The 20,744-nt window shown below is 39.1% G+C and overlaps 1 protein-coding gene across 2 annotated transcripts in view; it reads right to left on the bottom strand.

Annotated features, from left to right (window-relative positions):
- The window catches only part of NDUFS4 (NADH:ubiquinone oxidoreductase subunit S4), a 67,949-nt gene that overhangs the window by 22,221 nt on the left and 24,984 nt on the right, over nt 1–20,744 (bottom strand). The gene's annotated exons all lie outside the window — the stretch shown is intronic.

Below are 20,744 nucleotides of genomic sequence, written 5' to 3'. Positions count from 1 at the left end.
ATTAAACACTACTTCTACAAGCCTGTTTTTCTACATTTATTATATACCAGAAGTACTCAAATGATGCTTCTTTTGTTCATCCCACTGTTCCCATCAGCAACTTTAAAGAACCCAAATACATTTGTTAACATTTATTTGATTTGAACTTCTTCCTTGGCCTGTTTCTTAGATGGATTGCAAATTTTAATTTAAAACCAACAAACCCAGTAAGAACAGACTAACAGGGACTTCTTTTTGGTGTAGATGTAATTTACTGTGTTTACATCAACCAATTAAAAGATTTTTACTAAATATTAACCAATATATAAAAAAACAATAAATAACTTAAAACTTCAAGCAACAAAAGCCAATTCAAATTAAAGAGATTTTCCAAACTGTTAAGTTCAGCTCTGTAAGGGGAGCAAATTTGAATCAAACATATTAAACAAACCCACAGATTTACCCCTTGCACTTGCAGATACCAAAATTCTTTCTGCCATACAGATGTCTAGTAGCAGAGGGGAAAGGGGTGCATCTGGATTCATGCTCATCCCTACTCTCTCTCCATTGCTGAACTCTGGTTGATGTAACAGCTTTGGAGGCAAAACAGCCCCACCTTGGAAGCCAGAGGGAAGGACCTGCACGCTTCCAATGCAATACAGTAGGGCTCCTCTTTTGGCGCCCCACTTTTCGGCGTTCCACTAATATGGCACCAGCGGGGTGATCAGCTGGAGCGGGGGCTGGAGCTCCCCACGCTGCAGCTGATCTCGCCGGAGGAGGAGAAGATCAGGTGAGGCGCTATACAGCTGATCTTCTCTTCCGGCGCAATCAGACTCCCACGCTCCAGCTGATCATGCCGCAGGAGGGGAAGATCAACTGTAGCACGCCACAGCTGATCTTCTCCTCCTTAGGGGCGATCAGACCCCCAGGCTACAGCTCATCCCGCCAGAGGCACAATCAGCGGGTTAGGTTCCAGACCCCCACGCTACAGCTGATCCGCTTTTCAGCAGTTTTCGCTTTTCAGCAGGTCCGAACATATAAAACCAATTCTGGCCCGCTTGCACTGGCTGCCTTTATGTTTCCGAGCTCGATTCAAGGTGCTGGTTTTGACCTATAAAAGCCTTACACGGCTTGGGACCACAATACCTGATGGAATGCCTCTCCTGATACGAACCCACCCGTACAGTACGTTCAAGATCAAAGGCCCTCCTCCAGGTGCCTACTCCGAGGGAAGCTCGGAGAATGGCAACAAGGGAGAGGGCCTTCTCAGTGGTGGCCCCCAAATTATGGAATGATCTGCCTGACGAAGTGCGCCTGGCGCCAACACTGTTATCTGTTCGGCGCCAGGTCAAGACTTTCCTCTTCTTCCAGGCATTTTAGCATGTGTTCTATATTGTTTTAAATTTTTAAATTGTGTTTTAAATTGTTTTTAAAAGATGTATTTTAAATTGTATTTGTTTTTAGTTATTGTAAACCGCCCAGAGAGCTTTGGCTATTGGGCGGTATACAAGTTTAATAAATAAATAAATAAACAAACCTGCCGTACGAGGCCCTACTGTACTCTTTACATATTACAAGCCTGTGTCACATAAAAAAGGCTACACTGTAGACCAACTGAAGCATGATCACATATTATCTAAAAGTATCATGGGAAGCCACTGTTCCCTGGCCATCTTTAAGAGGCACTTGTTCTCCTCAGTACAGCCTTAGCTGCAGCACTGCAAAATCTTTCTAGTCATGTGTTTGAATCCACATTTTAATGTGGACTTAAACAAAATGGACAGGATCCAGGGATACACAAAACATTTGGAATACATAAAATTTGAGGGAAGGCTCAATGAGCAGTCTTAATTCATAGTTGGTGGAATGGAAACACTAAACTAGTTCAGAGGAAACACTAATGATAGGAAGCTAGTTAATGAAAAAATCCCACAAACAAGCTGAGGAATCTTTTAGAAAAGACTACAAGAAGAAATGGGAACAGCATTCACTAAGGACGGGGAATTGTGCCACGTGTTGTAATGAAATGAAAGAGTCCCCACCAAGGAGAGTTCTGTGTTATTTCAAGCATTCATTTTTATAACACAAAAGAAAGCAAAAGGAGTTCTTAAGGGACATTTATTGCTTACACTGACAATCCCAACCATTTGAATGGAAGGGATGGAGAGCCTGAAAACGGGCTCATTCTTATGGCCACCTCCTCACAACAGGGGAAGGGGTTGGACTCAGTCTCTTACTAGGCTTCCTCTCACCCACACCCATTCACATGATCAGCACTGTCAGAGATAGCTATTTTGCACAGTGTATATGCTCCTGAATCCAGAGTTTGAATTCTGGGAACTATGCTTGCAGTCCCTGATACCACAGGTAATACCAGCACGGGAGCCTCCTTTTGTGAGCATGAGATTACTGCTGGAGCAGAATGATTATGGGTAGCAAATCTGAAATCTTACGGAGTTATATATAGCACACATACAAATGTATATATTAATTACAAAAAACAAGCATTACTATGACAAGTGTCTCCAAAAGCGTTTAAAATTGACTGAATACGTTACATTTCTTTTAAAGGGGTTGCATTGAACTGCCGTCATAATAAGGTCTGAAAAGCTACTTTGATGTAAAGGGAAATACTACTTCATGAATAAAAAGGTCTCCTGTCTGCCCTTCAAAGCGACATATCCTTTGACCCAGTGCTCCAGACTAAAGCGTTGAAATTTCTTCACAAGAACACTCTCTGAGCAGACAAAACAGACACTTGAGATGTTAGAAAAATTGTGTAACGCAAATCTCAGACGCTCCTGTAACCTAGTGGAGATAGCACTGCCATGTACCAAAGTGAAAGGACCTGACAAAATGAAAGCCAGACCATCTATTCCATTACTTTGAAAACTAAATATAGCCACTAACACAAATAATTTTTTGTCAGGTTGCTGCTGTTGGTCTACAAAATTTCTTGAAAAGCTGGCAAGAGATGATCCTCTCCCATGGTGGGAAATTAGCATCTTTCGTAGCACAACCTTTTTATGTAAAGTTTCTCTCTTTCAGAATACCATAAAATCCTTTTATAAACAAGGATAAATAAATTGATTTCGGTGCTAGATCTGCCACCGCTACAGTCTGTCGGCTGGCGGAGAACTTGTTGCCTGCAGACATTTAACAGAAAGCTCTGTATCACTAGCCAGCCAGCTGAGCTTGGTAACACTGCAACATGCTTAATCAAACAGTAATTACTTAGAAAAGCAAGTGGCAGCAAGCACTGGAGGCTGAATTGAGATACACTATTCCAATTAAAGAGGGAATTAATTGGCAGGAAATGAATTGCAATGAATTAGCTATCTTTTAAAAAGTGAATATACTTATCTAATTATAAATATGCATGTACCTCGTAAGAGGGTACTTTTAATACCACCATAACCTTTCTGTTATCAAAAACCCATTTATTTATTTATTTATTTTTAAATGCTGCTGTGCAGCATTCACTCCATTAAGTAGACATTTGCATACTGCAAGCTATATGGTTCTATTATTTTATTTATTTATTTAGTTAATTTATTAGTTATTAACTATTATTATTAGTTAATTTATATCCTGCCCTTCCTTCCAAAGGGAGCCCAGAAATGTACACTATCTCAAGAAATTGAAGGATAACAGTTTGACTGTTTCCAAGACACATTTGTAAGGATTTCTGAACACAAAACTCACGTGGCACATTACTGTGCTTCTGTCAATAAAGCATTTTTTAAAATGTAACTTAACTACCAAGTTCCTACATAATATCTGATAAATCAGTAACAATCGTTCCTTGGAATACAAAGCTAGACGCCTCTACTTTTTAGTGTTTGCAAAGATCTGCCCATTTATAAATGGCTTCTATTTTCTGCTTCCTAGCTTCACATATAACTACTTGCAGAATTGAATCTGCCACCATTAATTGTGGCTTTGATTATCACTTTAAACATGGTAGACATCAAAGTGATAATCATGAGCACAATTAGTGATGGAAGAATGCAAAAGAAGTCCAAAGTTAAGTATTCCGGGAATGAAGGACTGAAAGTCAGCTAAATTGCACTAAACATTAAATGTGAACAGTCAAAACAAAGTGAACACGCTGTTAATTGTACATTTTGGTTGTCTTTAGTTGCCTCCCATCCAGTTAACATGGAATTTATTTCCATAACTTGGAAATTTCTTGCCAGGATATACACATAACAGGACCCAACAGCTCACACAGATTCTGCGGCAATAAACAAACAGCTGATACGTTAGTTTTCGCTCTGCCTATAGTCCTGCTTTTAAAGTTATATCTGAACTAGTTTCCCCCCTCTAGGATGCACAACTTAAGGTGGTGAGGGGGTTTGAGAGTGTTGAAGAAGCTGAAAGACTCCTAGCAGGGGCACCCATGGCGGAATAGTCAAAGCTGAGACACCAGACTGAGATGCATCCAAACTCAGAGGAAGGCAATGGTAAACCACCTCTGAATACCTCTTACCATGAAAACCCTATGAACAGAATATCCAAAATGCACAAGATAGTGCTGGAAGATGAGACCCCCAGATCAGAAGGCACTACTGAGCTACTGGGGAAGAACAAAGGACAAGTACGAGTAGTGCTGTGACTAATGATGCAGCTGGGTCAAACCGAAAGGAAGCCCAGAGGCTGATGCGCACAGATGCAAAAGGAGAGTCTGGAGTTGTAAGATGCACACAACAGGAACATGGAATGTGAGAAGCATGAACCAGGGTAAGTTAGAAATTATCAAGGAAGAAATGGAACGTACCAACATTACAATACTTGGTGTGAGTGAATTAAAATGGACAGGAATGGGACATAACTACAAAATATCTTATGCAGGAAATGAGAAATGAAGAAGAAATGGGGTTGCTTTAATAGTGAGAAGTGATGTAGCAAAAGCAATTAGGAGCTACAACACAAGGTCTGAGTGAGTGATATCAATGAGATTAAAAAGGAAACCTATTAACATAACCATCATCTAAGTCTATGCTCCAACAGCAAATGCAGAAGAAGAGGAATTGGAGAGATTTTATGCAGAAGTACAGGAAGAAATTGATCACACACCAAAACAGGATGTGCTGATAATCATGGGGGACTGGAATGCAAAAGTAGGAAACAGAAAAGAACTAGGAGTTGTGGGGAAATGGGGCTTAGGAGACAGAAATGAAGCAGGAGAAAGGCTTATTGAATCCTGTGAAGCCAATGATTTGTTTCTTGCAAACACATTTTTTGAACAACCAAAAAGAAGATTGTACACGTGGACATCACCAAATGGTCAATATAGGAATCAAACTGATTGGTAGCAGAAGATGGAGAAGCTCCATACTTTCTGCAAAAACAAGACCAGGAGCAGACTGCGGTACAGATCATGAACTGGTAATATAGAAAATCAGAGTAAAGCTAAAGAAGAAGAACAAAGCACTCATAATGCCAAAATACAATTTAAATAACATCCCAGAAGAATATAAAGATCAAATAAGGAACAGGTTTGAGGCTTTCAACTTAGGTGACAGAGAACCAGAAGAAATATGGACTGAAGTCAGAGATATTATCAGGGAAGAATGCAAAAAGACAATACCACTAGTTAAAAAGAGAGAAAGACCTCAGTGGATGACTGAAGAAACTCTCAAAATGGTTAAAGAGAGAAGGAAAGCAAAAGCAAAAGGAGATAGAAACACGGTCAGAACTCTAAATGCAACAATACAGCAACTAGTACGTAGGAACGAAGAGAACTATTACAATAGTTATTGTCTAGAAATAGAAGAGGACAACAAAAAAGGAAGAACAAGAGCCCTATTCCAAAAGATTAGAGAAATGAAAGGGAAATTTAAACCAAGAGTAGGGATGCTGAATAATCCACAGGGAAACACACTGACTGACCGAGATAAAATAAAAGGAAGATGGAAGCAATACACTGAAGAACTCTATAAAAGAGATGCCAGGATGACAGATTCATTCATGGAGGAACCGTATGATGAAGAACCAGAAATTTTAGAATGTGAGGTGAAAGCTGCTCTTAAAATACTTGGAAGAAACAAATCACCAGGAACAGATGGCATACCAATAGAGTTGCTACAAGCTACTGAGACTGAATCTGTCCAAATTTTGACAAACATCTGTCAAGAAATATGGAAAACTAAACAATGGCCCACAGACTGCAAGTAAAGTAATGCTCAAGATTCTACAACAAAGGCTCTTACCATATATGGAGCGAGAAATGTCAGATGTCCAAGCTGGATTTAGAAAAGGAAGAGGCACCAGAGGTCATATCACAAACATAAGTTGGATAATGGAACGGAGCAAGGAATTTCAGAAGAAAATCACCCTGTGCTGTATAGATTACAGCAAAGCCTTTGACTGTGTAGATCATGAAAAACTATGGAATGCTTTAAAAGAAATGGGGGTGCCACAGCATCTGATTGTCCTGATGTGCAACCTATACTCTCGACAAGTGGCTACTGTAAGGACAGAATATGGAGAAACTGATTGGTTCCCCATCAGAAGGAGTGTGAGACAGGGGTGTATTTTATCACCCTATTTGTTTAATCTATACGCAGAATATATACGGAAAGCGGAATTGGACCAAGGTGAAGAAGGTGTGGAAATTGGAGGGAGAAATATCAATAATTTAAGATATGCAGACGACACCATACTACTAGCAGAAACCAGTAATGATTTGAAATGAATGCTGATGAAAGTTAAAGAGGAAAGCACAAAAGCAGGACTACAGCTGAACATCAGAAAGTAATGAGAACAGAAGATTTATGTAACTTTAAAGTTGACAATGGGGACATTGAACTTGTCAAGGATTATCAATACCTCGGCACAGTCATTCACCAACCTGGAGACAATAGTCTAGAAATCAGAAGAAGGCTAGTACTGGGGAGGGCAGCTATGAGAGAACTAGAAAAGGTCCTCAAATGCAAAGATGTATCACTGAACACTAAAGTCAGGATCATTCAGACCATGGTATTCCCGATCTCTATGTATTGATGTGAAAGTTGGACAGTGAAAAAAGTGGGTAAGAGAAAAATCAACTCATTTGAAATGGGGTGTCGGAGGAGAGCTTTGTGCATACAATGGACTGCGAAGAAAGCAAATAATTGGGTGTTAGAACAAATTAAACCAGAACTGTCACTAGAAGCTAAAATGATGAAACTGAGGTTATCATACTTTGGACACATCATGAGAAGACATGATTCACTAGAAAAGACAATCATGCTGGGAAAAACAGAAGGGAGTAGAAAAAGAGGAAGGCCAAAGAAGAGATGGATTGATTCCATAAAGGAAGCCACAGACCTGAACTTACAAGATCTCAACAGGGTGGTTCATGACAGATGCTTTTGGAGGTCACTGATCCATAAGTCGTAATCGACTTGAAGGCACATAACAACAACAACTGAACTAGTTTGGAGTGATTTTGTGTAGTAAATACTGCTAATAATTTCTGTAGCCTATATCTAAAACTGAGCCTTATCCCTTGTTTACAGTGCTAGGACTGATGTGTGTACTAATAGAACTTATAATACAGATAAACAGCTCATGACACTTTTGTCCTAACAGTTTCCCCTTCCTTCCATTTTCAGGTATGCAAATTCCTTCCCCTTTAAAAATCTGATTAAATAAATAGATTGTGTAGAAAGGACTTCAAAAGAGAAAACCTCACAAATCCTTTAGAGAGATGTTAACCCCCCCTCCCCATCCATCCATCCACAGATCCCACCTATACTAACTTTTCTGGCAATGCAATTATAGCTACAAATCTGATGTGGCCGAACACTAGGGTTTCCCCAAAATTCATCAAATTAAATTAGTAATTATAAGCAAAGAAAGCGTTTCAAATGAGGTGCAACACCAAAAAAGGACTAACTCTGGATTTTAACAGATTCTGTGCATCCTTTGGTTGTAACTTAAGCTTTAGAGAGCTGAACTAGATAGGCAAAAAAGATTGCCCTTCCCTACTTAATTCCTCATTTCACATCAATCTCTAATAAAGTTTCTTGAAACTTCAGAAGGTATGGAAATGCTCCTTTCTGCACTTTAATTTCTACATAGATTGCAAGGAAACAGTTTCCTGTAATAGTTATTTTTCTTATCCAAATTAATGTGCATGAACATGTTTAAAATTAAGAATATAATTTATTAAACACAGTTTTATAGCTGTTATAAGTGGGAAGGCCCTCTGTGTGCTAAGTAGTATGGTGTTGGAGCTGAGTGCCAAGGTATTTAGGCATGTCTTGGATTTGCTTCTGAAGTTCCTTAATTACTCTTGGAAAAGATGGGGAGGGGGAAAAGAAATCAAATGTCTGAAATAGACAGCATTGATGTAGTAAACAAAAAGAAAGAATGATCTTTAGGCTAAGGAACAGTGTACTAATGGGGCTAATCACAGCCAACAACCAGCAAATACAAGAAGAAAGCCTTCATATTTTCTCTAGAAAATGTCCCCATATAATCAAAACTACAATTTCATTGTTGTATGTTGATAGACTATGATGAATGGATGAAGGTTTTGGGAGGGGGGCTGACCACAGCTCCACAGGGATCTTAACTCAGTGGCAGAAAACTGCTTTGCATGCAGGAAGTTCCAGTTTCAGTCCCTGGAATTATTTGAGAAAGACCCCATCTGAAACCATGGACAGCTGCTGTGAGTCAGTGTAGACCATTGGTCTTCAACCTGTGGATCAGGACCCAAAGCATCCTGATCTAAAGTGGGTCTCAAGAGAAGCTCTAACACCATACAAAAGCATACAAAAAATTTGGAAGTGTGACCCCCCCAAATGCATGTTTGGATTAAGGTAGGTCTTGGGTCTCAAAAGGCTAAAGATTACTAAAGACTACTGGTGTAGAAAATACTGAGGTAAGATGGATCAATGATCTGTGGCAGTATAAGGTAGCTTCTATGATCATATCATGACAATGTGACACTTCAACCTATTAAGAGAAGCTATTTCAATAGGAAGATATGATTGATTGGCAGATGCCAAAGAACAACAAATTCTAGTGAAGTATACTCAAGTGTATTGAGCTTCAGCGCCAGAGGGTTACCCAAATAATTGGGTCTTGTATGGTCATATACACTTTAAATTTTGGGAGGCAGGACAAGATATAAATTTAATAAATCAAATAAATAAAATATGCCAGAGTAAATTCAAGAAGTCATAGAATCATTCTGTCAGTTAGTTAGGAAAGAAAGAATGCTATCCTATCAGTAAGAAAGGTGCCAAGAATTTAGGATATTTGCCAGCCACCTTAAGCAACACTGCACTTTTTCTAGATTTTGTTTTCAACAAATTTGTGTAAGTGTAACGAAGAAACACTTCCTGTACAGTTAAGGTCAAAGAGAAGTTTCCTCCTGTCAATGACTTTAACCTTCATCTTAAACACAAAGCTTTGGTCACATGGCTATAATAATCCTTCCAGTCCCTGTGTCCAAAGTACAGCTGTCCTTCAGCTATGCTTTGAACTGGAACTAGCTGTAGGAATACATTTGGATGGAAGCGAGAGTAAAACAAATCTTCAGCATCTAAATGGGGAAATCACAAGTCTTGGAACACAGAATAAGCCGGATATAGGGCTTGAGCCTGTCCTGGGAGAAAGCCACTTTGTTTTTTTTCTCAATAATTTTTATTCAGATTTTCATAAAACATACAAGACAAAATCATAAAACATTCAAAGACAAAAAACAAAATCAAAAATAAACAAAAAGAAAAAAAGAAAAAAAAAAAAACAAAAATAAAAAATAAAGAGTAAAATATTGACTTCCCATTTGTCAAAGATCAAATCAGTTATAAGTCTATAATATATAACAATCCTGTCTCTTAAGTCATATTATAAAATCACTTTCCTCCAGTAGTTATCTTACTTAATCATCAAATCTCATAAACATTACTTTATTCTTTCCACAAAAAGTCAAAGAGAGGTTTCAATTCTTTAAGAAATATATCTATCAATTTTTTTTTCCAGATAAGCATATCGATTAATCCATCTCATTACTAATTATGATAATCTTGTTGTCACAACCATAGTCAAAATAAACATTTCAATTAATCCATCACATCAGAATCTGTTAGGTTCAGTAATTTCAGTAGCCATTGTTCTATTATCCCTATTAGTTCCATTTTCCATCTTCCATCTTCAGTAGTCTTATTAAGTCCAGTAATTTCAGTATCCAATCTTCCATTATCAGTATTCCATAATAATCTTGCTGTCAAAGCCATAGTCATATAGTAAGAGTCTAATGGGAATTACCTCTATCCCAAATATTTTCTTGCCATCCATTCTGAATAGGTTGCTGAAATACTGCTGTAAAATCATATCTCTGTTCTTTTTTTCAAAATACACTGGGTCATCTCTTGAAAGTTTTTCCATTGTCACATGGCTGCAGTTAATTCCATAGATTTTCTCTATATTGGGCTCCATCACATCATTCCAGTCCAGAAGATTATCCATGCCATTGATAACTTTATCTCTAGAATCTTCATTAATTTCTTCAGAGATAACATTGAGTTCCAAACAATAGATTTTATTTCTAAAGTCCATAGACTCCAAATCTTGTTCCTGTTCCACGTTTGTTCCAATCTCCGGGATCTCCTCTCTCACAGGGACCCCTGTTCCAGTCTCCAGGGTCTCCTCTCTCACAGGGACCCCTGTTCCAGTCTCCAGGGTCTCCTCTCTCACAGGGACCCCTGTTCCAGTCTCCAGGGTCTCCTCTCTCACAAGGACCCCTATGTCTTTAATCTCCTGTGTCTCCAAACAATAAATTTTGTTTCTAAAGTCCATAGACTCCAAATCTTTTTCCTGTTCCACGTTTGTTCCAATCTCCGGGGTCTCCTCTCTCACAGGGACCCCTTCCAGGGTCACCTCTCTCACAGGGACCCCTATATCTCCTGCTTCATTTTACTCAATTCAATTTTCAGCTCCTTACAACCCTGTCGCAGGTTTTGTTTCGTTATCTCAATCTCATCCATTATTTTCTGAAACATAGTTATTTCCAGCTTCTCAGCCACTTTCTTAATTGCCATTTTAAAAGAAAAATATAGGAAAACCACTTCTTATTTCAGCAACAATTGGGTTAATACTCCAAACTTGGTGACATCACAGTATAAACAGAGCAGACAGCCTTATCTCTCCATGTTTAAGTAAACAAAATGCAGTTCCCAGGATCGAAACAATTAATGGCGGTCGTCAGAAAACAGATTCGTCAAAATAAAATAGACCAAAAAGAGAGTAGTCTCAGACAATATAATATTCTTCAAAATAAAAATCTGGAATAGAAATCCCTCTTCTGTGTATATCTTTAGAATGCAAATCCAGGACAGCTTTTTGCAACAAAAACAGAGATAAGCTATTAATTAGTGAGTAGCAGAGAGAAGTTATGGCTCCCCAGTGAGATGTCAAAAACCGATCAATCTGGCAAATCTCTTTTAAACAGCAACAATTTAAGTCAAGTAAAAGAAAAATATAGAAAGAGGGGTGCTTGCCTGTTAGTGCGTTCTCTCTTAGAAGATAAGATGAACGTTCGCTTTTCCAGATAGAGCTTGTTGTTAAAAATCCGTCCCACCTTCGTCGGCTGGACCTCGTCCCATAAATTAATGAGATCTGGTCGTCCCAACAAAAATAGGCTTTGAGGTTAATCTCTTCGTTTCTCCCTACCCGGGAGAAGTTTAATCAGTCAAAAAAAGAAAAAATCTGACTGATATATCTGAATAAGCTTCTTTTGAGGCAGGAGCCCGTCTCAAGAGCAGGCACAGGCTAAGTCACCCTTCCCGGAAGTCCGGGAGAAAGCCACTTTGGAGAAGCTCTGCCCAGTACAGCTGGCTACCTCTAGGATGGAGGAAAAGAAACTATTTTTAATAGCTTGACCCTTGATACTTATTTATTAAATTTATTTATTATTTATTACTTGTGCTCTGTTATGCTGGCACATTATTACCACAAATGGAGTTTTTGATATACTTGGGCAAAGTTGGACAATTCATTTGAGAGGATGATACTTTAGTAATGATGGCAAAATCCCTTGCTTGTTCCAGGTAAAGGAGTAGCATAGAAGCCTACTGATGCTTTAGGATTTAGGCTTTTATGTTCCAGCAAATGCAAAGTTATGTTTAGATTAGGAATGGTATCTCCAGTAACAGAAGTGCAAATACAACAGCCTGAAACTTTTTAGGCCTTGCCTTTTAAACATGTTTTTTTGCTCCTGCATACTTGATCCCCTGAATATGAACCATGCTCTTAGATCATTTCATACATCTGACTACAGAAAACAAGCAAGACTACAGAAAACAAGCAAGACTTAAACCACCTTTCATCCAAAGTATGTTTAAAGACATGTTATGTTTTTAAAGATTACAAGGGATGCCTTGGGGCTTAATTTTCTTTTTAATTTATTCCAAACTCATAGACTGGCAACTCATTTTAACCAAGACCTTTGATTTATTCAAAACATTCCTAGCAAAGAGTTGTGTTCAGCTGAAGTCATTCCATTTGTACAAGGGCTTTGCTTACGCAACAGAACTTCCCCTTCCTCTCCCCCCATCTGCTCTGGGGAGTTGGGGTACCCCCCAGAACAGATTGGGCGTGTGTGCAGGGGAAGGAGAGGTGGGAGAAATTCTGTTATGCAAGTAGAAGTCCTTGCACAAATGGAATGACTTTGTTGGATACAACCCAATTTTTTTAAAAAAGTAAGCCAATATTTCTTGTTCCAACAGTTTATCCTCCAGTTTGCTACTAAGCTATTTGCCCAGAATAACTATTTCCCCTGGTGCCTAGGTTTGGCAGACTCAGTCTCTCTCAGAGACATATAGGTAGATGGATTTGTTAACATTTTTGGAACACTATTATTTGCAAAGATAAAATTGTTCTTTATCTTTTTATTATGGATATTTTTATACCATCTCTCAATAACATTTCTAGATGATTTATATAATCAAAAATTGTCACAACACACTCCCTATCTCCAGACTTAATTCAAGCTACCAGTGCCACTACAGGAAGATCTCGTAACACAAAATGCTCCATTAGGTGAGCCTATCCTTTGCTGTTCCAAATGGTTATTAATTCATTTCCAGGGTCAATTCAAGGTGCTGGTCATTATTTTCAAGGGCCTAAATTGCTTGGGGCCAGGCTGCTGGAAGGATCAGTGGAGGAAGCAGCTATATTAGAGGTACATTTGTAGGATATGTCACAGAAAGACTTCTCTGGGGCTACACACACGTTGTGGAACACTCTACCCAGGGTGATCTATTTTCTGCACTCTAATGATCTTTCAGCAGACTTTTAAAAAACCTACCTGGCTGATCTGTTTCTTATCTGTCACTTTATCTGCTATTCAGCAATTCATTTATATTTTTAAAAAAGGTTTTACTCGAGTTTGTTTTTGTATTTTATATTGCTAGTTGCCTTGGGTGTTTACGTATTTATTTATAACTATATTTGTGTACTGCAATTTCATTTAAAACCATCAAAGTGGTTTACCGCTTATGAAACGCTCTCTCCAGAGAGGCACACCTCGTGCCATCATTATCTATCTTTAAGCGCCAGGCAAAAACATTCCTCTTTTCCACAGCATTTCGCTCTTAATTCTTTGGAGGGCTTTTGACGTAGCAGCCTCTTGTGGGGGTGGGGGGGTTGTTCCACCACCTTATTCATCTATTGTGGGTGGTTTGTTTTTTACTTTTTATTTGTGTTGGCTTTATATTGGTTTTAATCTTTTGATTGTATGTTGCTTTTGGTTCATTTTTATGAAGAAAAGCAACTGATAAATTAAATAAATTAATAAAATGTGTGGGTGGGGGGAGAGTGAATACCAGTAGGGCCCTGCTTTTCACCGTTCCGCCAATACGGCGGCTTTCAATTAGAGTAAGGCTCCACTCATATGGCGCTTGTTCCACTTTTACGGCATTTTCCAGGCGTCGGGCGCCATTTATTGATGGAGTTCCACTTTTTGGTGGATTTCGCTTTTAGACGGGGGTCTGGAACGTAATCCGTCGTATGACTGGGGCCCTACTGTATAGTAAAAGCCATTAACAAATAAAGTAAAAAAAAAATGCCTACATAAGCCTGGCAGACCAGAAAGGTTTTCAGCAAGCGTTTAAAAGGCGCCTGCTGAATCTCTGTTGACAGAGCATTCCAGAGAACTGGGCCAATGACACTGAAGGTTCAATTTCATCTCAATGTTATAAATGAGCCTCGCCAACTCAGGGGATGACCAAAGCCACTCCTGCAGATGATCTCAGTGATTGAGCTGGGATATAAGGGTTGAGGACGTCTCTAAGATACCCCAGACCTAAGTTGTTCAGGGTTTTGTAAATTAATACAAGGACCTTGAACCTGGCTTGGTAGCAGATGGGCAGCCAATACAGATGTTTTAAGAGTGGTATCACATGTTGCTGGTCACGTGCCACCATCAGCAGTCTGGCCACCACATTTTGAACCAGCTGAAGTTTCCGAACCAGGGCCAAGGGCAGCCCCATACAGAGCGCAATGCAGTAATCCAGCCTCAAGGTTACCAACACATGGACTACAGTGGCCAGCTATCCCTGTCCAGGAACAGCTATAGCTGACGAGTCAGACAAAGCTGGTGAAAGGCACTCCTAGCCACAGAGATACCTAGGCCTCCAGTCACAAAGAAGAATTCAGGAGTACCCCTAAGATACGGAGCTGCTCAGAACAGGAAGCTTGCCTATCTCCTGGACATGGGAACCACTTATCCAAAAAGCCTCCATTTCCCCAGGATTCATGCATAATTTATTGGCCCTCATCCAATCCATTACAGCATTCAGACACTGATCCAGAGCATTCACAGCCTCTCCTGATTCAGATGTTATGGAGAGAGCTGTGTGTCATCAGCATACTGCTGACACCTTGCTCCAACACTCTGACTGACCACTCCCAATGGCTTCATATAATGTTAAATAGCACTGGAGAGAGAATTTAACCCTGTGGAATCCTATAGCACAAGTGCCAAGGGGCTGAGGAATACTCACCCAGTGCTACTCTCTGGACACAGCTCTGGAGGTAAGAGCGGAATCACCACAATATGGTGCCTCCAATACCCATCCCACTGAGTCTGGTCCAGGAGGATACCATGGTCAATGGTATCAAATGCTGCTGAGAGATCAAGCAGAAGTAGCAGGGTCACACTCCGCCTGTCTCTTTCATGATAAAGGTCATCCATCAGGGCGACCAAGGCAGATTCTGTTTGGAAACCAGGTCTGAATCCAGATTGTGATGGATCTAGATAATCAGTCTCATCCAGGAATACCTGCAGGGTATGCCTAGATGGAAAGATGAGGCATACATTTGATTTACTAAAACAAAATAAGATAAATCTTATTTCCAAAACATGGAATATGCAAATCTATCCAGCACCACAAATCCTCTTTCAGCTTAATAAGAATCATAGTCTGTCAAGTAAATATTCATCTCTCTCACTGGTCTTAAAAGTATTTTTGAGGAAGTCAGTGGAAATTTTCTCCTTTGCTCCTATAAATACTATGTTCAGATGGCCCATATTACCTTTATATTCAAATTTGTAGCCAGATATTATCTTTATACTGTATTATATTTTCCAGTTTATTCTTTATAATCTCCCTGTACATAAATGATGTCACGATCTCATTCATGGGCAGAGCAATCCAACTCAGGGGAAGCTGGTGTAAGTGGTGCCAGCGCAAGAGAAGTGGATGTAAAGTTCTGCTGCATTCACTCTGGGTTGGCTGAACACACGCTCAGCCAGGAGCTCTGTATAGGGACTAGAAAGTAAAATCCTGGTCTCCGAAATATACCTACCAGGGAGTAAGTCCTCTCCATTGACTTCTATTGAATTTAATTTCTTATACTAACCTTTTTCCTGGTGTAACTATTGCCTGAATTGGGACCTGCAAGAGTGCTCTCAACATGGCATGGATAGGGCCTAAGTCCCCTCCCCTGACATGCCCTCTGGAACACCCCTTTTTCGGGATTTATGCTGGCTTCACTTATGCCAGTCCTGGCTCAGCTGGCTGGGCCGGGCCGACTGAGCTAGGCTGAGGGACTTACACTGATGTAACCTGGCTAAGCCAAGACCCAGCCCATTCAGCTGGAGATCCACCGCATTCAACTGCTCTCAGCCTTGCACAAATGCAAGTTGGATTGCACCCTAAATTAGTCTGTTCATTAAAAGACATTTTATTAATAAATGAAGCTGCCTTATACCAGGTCAGACAATTAGTCTACTTCTAATCCAAGATGGAGCATCTGTATCTATACCAACATGGTCAGTCAGCTGAAAGCCATCAATAAAATTGCATGTGAATTGGTTTTTAAGATCCACTCATGTCCCCAAATTACGGTAAATTCTATAATATCCAGCAGGAGTGACAGAAGCATTGAGCTAAATGTATGAATCCTGTTTTAGACCATCAGTACATCAGACTATTAAACATACTGCCAAATATGCAATCCCTCAAACAATGACAAATGTTCTACCTGAATACAAAAGGTAAACTATGTCCAGAACATTGTAAATTCCTTTATATTAGCAATAATTCTGAACTGAAACCTGGGAAGTCAACATTAAAAGAATTTTAGAAACCAAAAGTACACTTCTTACTGTGTTCCATTTGAATGCTACAGAATCTTCAACTACTTAGGTCTTCATCTCCCTCAAATACAGATCTGTATTTTCCAATTTTACTGGTATTGGATGGTATCCAATAAGTCATATTCATAGTAGACCCACTGAAATCTATGGACTTAACTTCACTGAATTCAGTGGGTCTACTATGAGTAAAGAGCCAGTGTGGTGTAGTGGTTAAAGTGTTAGACTACGACCTGGGAGACCAGGGTTCGAATCCCCACATAGCCATGAAGCTCACTGGGTGACTTTGGGCCAGTCACTGCCTCTCAGCCTCATGAAAACGCACATCATAGAGTCACACCATGGAAATTATGTATCTAAAGGTAGTTTCTGATCAAATAAAACCAAACACACATTCTTTTCACTAATTCTGCTATGAAATTACAATTGCTCCCCTACTATATCTTTAAATAAAATCAAGCTTTTACAATTTTATGACTTTTTCTTCTTAATAATTTTTTATTATTTTTCCTTACATTTCTAGCCTGCTTTTCCATTAAAACATAATTAGCAACATATTAGGATAAAGTTTAAAAAATTGAGAGATGGTGGCCAGTTGACACTGACTTAGCTGCAACTATATTCCTATATAGTTAGGAAAAACCACAGCTGAGTCCAGGGCAAACCTTTACTGAAGATTACACAAGACTGATATCCTTGCTACCAATTTGGGGGATCTAACACACCCTTGGGCATGTTCGGCCTGAGGGTCACATTCACCCTTGGGAGCAGCATCCCACTCTACTCTCTCTCGCACAGGCACACAGCTCCCTTTCGTAAGTTACATTTGAAGAGCTTTCTGACTACAGGTACCCAGAGTGAATATTTACTCCTCCTTTTCCCATGTGTACAAATTAATGCTCGCAGATGAACCCTACACATTCATTTGGGAGTATGTCTCATGGAACTCAATGGGACTCACTTCTGAATACACCTGCATAACATTGCACTAAGTGTGTTGTTTTATTAGTTCAAGGACTGGTCAGGAAATCCACAAGTCAACCCTACAAGACTGACCACAATTTTCTATATACCACATTATGTCAGTAAGCTCCAGAACAGATATTGAAGTATACACAGGACTGTCTACAAGAGGTCCTAAAACCGTTTCACAGTAAACCACCCCTAAGTAAAAAAAATATTTGGGCCTCCAAGCGTAACCAACACAAAGTAAAGACAAACAGGTCAGCTGGCAGCATTCAGTCAACTCCAGTCTGAGGTCAAGCAGATCAAAGGAGCAGACAGGGATCAGAGAGATGCTTTCAGGGTTCCCTGCAGAAACAAAAGACACCATGAAATATAAGGGGTTGCATTCCTGGTCCTCACCACTACCTCTTTAAGAAGTGGGTGGGCACAGAACTCCTGACTGGAAGAGAATGAAACACTGGCTTCTGCTCCAGTCCATATTTTTTGCACTAGGGATGAGTCTAGTTTATACCACCACTAGGGTACCTCTCGTACGTGCAGCCAAACTCGCAATTTTAGAAGTATGGGTCTGCACCCCAGCGAGGGCATAAAAGTACAAGGTGTCTATAAACATGCTTTAAATGCAATCTAATTTTATCTACACAGTTCATTATTACAGTTAACTCTGTTCAATTCTAAAAGAATGGATGAGGTGGGATGATAAGAAGGTTCTTGCCATTCCTTTGTCCTGGTTGAAGCCAGTAGTTTTAGGGATAGCTTTCTTCTAATCCTTCCAATGTAGAAAGCCTAACTGGAACAGGAACAAGTGACGTTTTATACTGACCTGGAAAACTTTACGAAGTTGCCTCATTTTGACCAGGAATCCCACAATCAACTTTGCAGGCATATTATGCCAACCTCGCCAGTAACAATCTGCCACTAATACTTTTATTATTAATTAATATTATTGCAATGCTAATGTATTGGATTACGCACTTCTTCTGCAGCATATAGACGAATTAGGACAGCTTCTTTTATATTTTCTGTTTTTGAGCTGGAAAGTGACGTCGAAGAGCAATACTTACAAATCAACAAATCATAATTTAATTGAGCAGACTACCAGGCATACAATAACCATGAGGTCTCTTGCAGAAACACTGCAGAGATTACTGAAGTTTAAAGGAACCATATGTGACACACACCACTCTATACAAGGGGAAACAGGGCTTCTATAACAGTACTGGAACCAATTTTGCTTCATATATTAGAAGTTAAATCATTTTAAGCTTCACTAAGAGAGACCACTGCTGACATCTCATGTCAGGGCAATTTTCCAACAGAGAGGCAAGGCCTATAGGGGCCACCTCTCACCATGCAACTTATCACATCAGTCAAGATCAGATTGCAAACCCTAGCTATCAGCTCCTCAGGATAAACACCAGACCTCTAGAATTCAACCTGCCATAAGTCATAATTGACTGGAAGACACATAACAACAACAACAACAATTGTACAGCTGCTGCTGTTCTCAGGCCACAAACTCAAGATGCTATGGAAGGACCCATGCTGTAGATCCAATCGTTCCCAAGTAGAAAAAAGTGACACCTGTGGAAAGGCTAAATTGAGAAATTTTTTGAGAGAAACTTTAAAAATGTGTCCGTTAGAGCACTCCAATTTTTTTTGTGTAGAACACAACACAATGTTGTGCTAACAGAGTGATCACCTGCTATATCAAGGACTTATTTAATTGTCTAATTTAAGCTAAATATTGCCCAGAGAAATTATCATTTGAAAAATTCCACATTCTGCCTGCTAGTCACTACAATATTTTACCTGTTTCTTGTACAGAATTAATGGCAACATGAGGACATTCAAATTTAACAATCACATTTAAAAGTTGTCTCCACTGAAACATGATGTAGTCAAAATTATTCCACAGCATCCCAATTCAGCAGTAAGAGTTGGGAAAAGAGCCCCCTCTGCCTGAAGAGCTCATGATGAACCAACATTTATGAACATGTATTTTAAAATTGTTGCACTGAGCTTAGAAGACTGGTGCATGAGGTAGGGAAAAAAGAAATCTGCAAGGTTCTCCATTCAAATCTCAGTAATTCTGATGGAAGTTGAGAAAGCTACAGAGTTAGTTTCAAATTATATAAATTTGGATTATTGGAGTTTGGATTATTAACTTTTATCACATTAAATGGACGTCATGCATGTTTTGCACTCATTGCTGTGGGGGTTGTCATTAGACTTCTAAAAAGTAGATTGCATTTATCTGTTTTTCATCATCAAACATAAAAAGTTCATCAAACTGCCATAGAAGTACAAACTGAAATTTTTGTAATCATCTTATAGATGGCAATTTCATTCAGGATTCACATTTCTAAACTCACTGAAAACTAGTCCAGCTGTACTTCAAATTATCTATGAAAACTGAATAGAAGTTCATACAGGCTAGGGGAGGGGATGGAGAAAATTAAGATAGATGTATTTCATTCTAAGAAGCTAGAGAAAACTCTTTTTTTAGCTAGTACATTTACCATGAAGACTGATTATTTTTTTTAAAAGAAAAACTGTTCCTTTATTTAAAAACCTGCAACATCTGTATTTAAGATTATCACTGAGTGCACTTCACTTACAAGATAAACTTAACTTATGCAGGTCATCTTGGATACATAAAAAAATACAAAAGAGCAATTGAATTTAAGTGTGCTCCCACACAACGGTCAAAATTTCAGCAGAGTTTGCATCAACTGTTCTTCATATTTATAGATAGTATCCTTGAAAAAGTCAATCTATATTATTTAATATTTATTGTAATAGCATAATTGAAAATAAGGAGCAGGATTGATCACCCTGACACATGGAAATGCACCCGAACCTACAGAGGGTAAGCTGCAAGTATGGAACTCCCCTCCAGCATGCATATGTTAGGAGTTGGAAATACCCCTTAAATAATCACCATATTTCATTATGATAGCATTGCATGTTTTTCCAAGCACTTGTTCAGCCATTGCCATTTGTTTTTTAGATGGTATGCTCCTACAATGTTCAAAGGTAAGTGCACTATGAATTATATATTCTTAGGGGTTCTATTACCACTTTCCATCTCCAAAAATCAAAAGTGATGCAATTGTCAATGGAGATTATTGCTTTAATTACAACATTTCCACCAGGAGTCTTGGATGCTTTACAACAAAAGTCAGAACATTGTATAATG

This window comes from Rhineura floridana, chromosome 1 (assembly GCF_030035675.1).
Source record: "Rhineura floridana isolate rRhiFlo1 chromosome 1, rRhiFlo1.hap2, whole genome shotgun sequence".
Taxonomy (NCBI): domain Eukaryota; kingdom Metazoa; phylum Chordata; class Lepidosauria; order Squamata; family Rhineuridae; genus Rhineura; species Rhineura floridana.
Note: the sequence above shows the minus strand (reverse complement) of the source record. Positions and strands in the feature narration are given on the sequence as shown.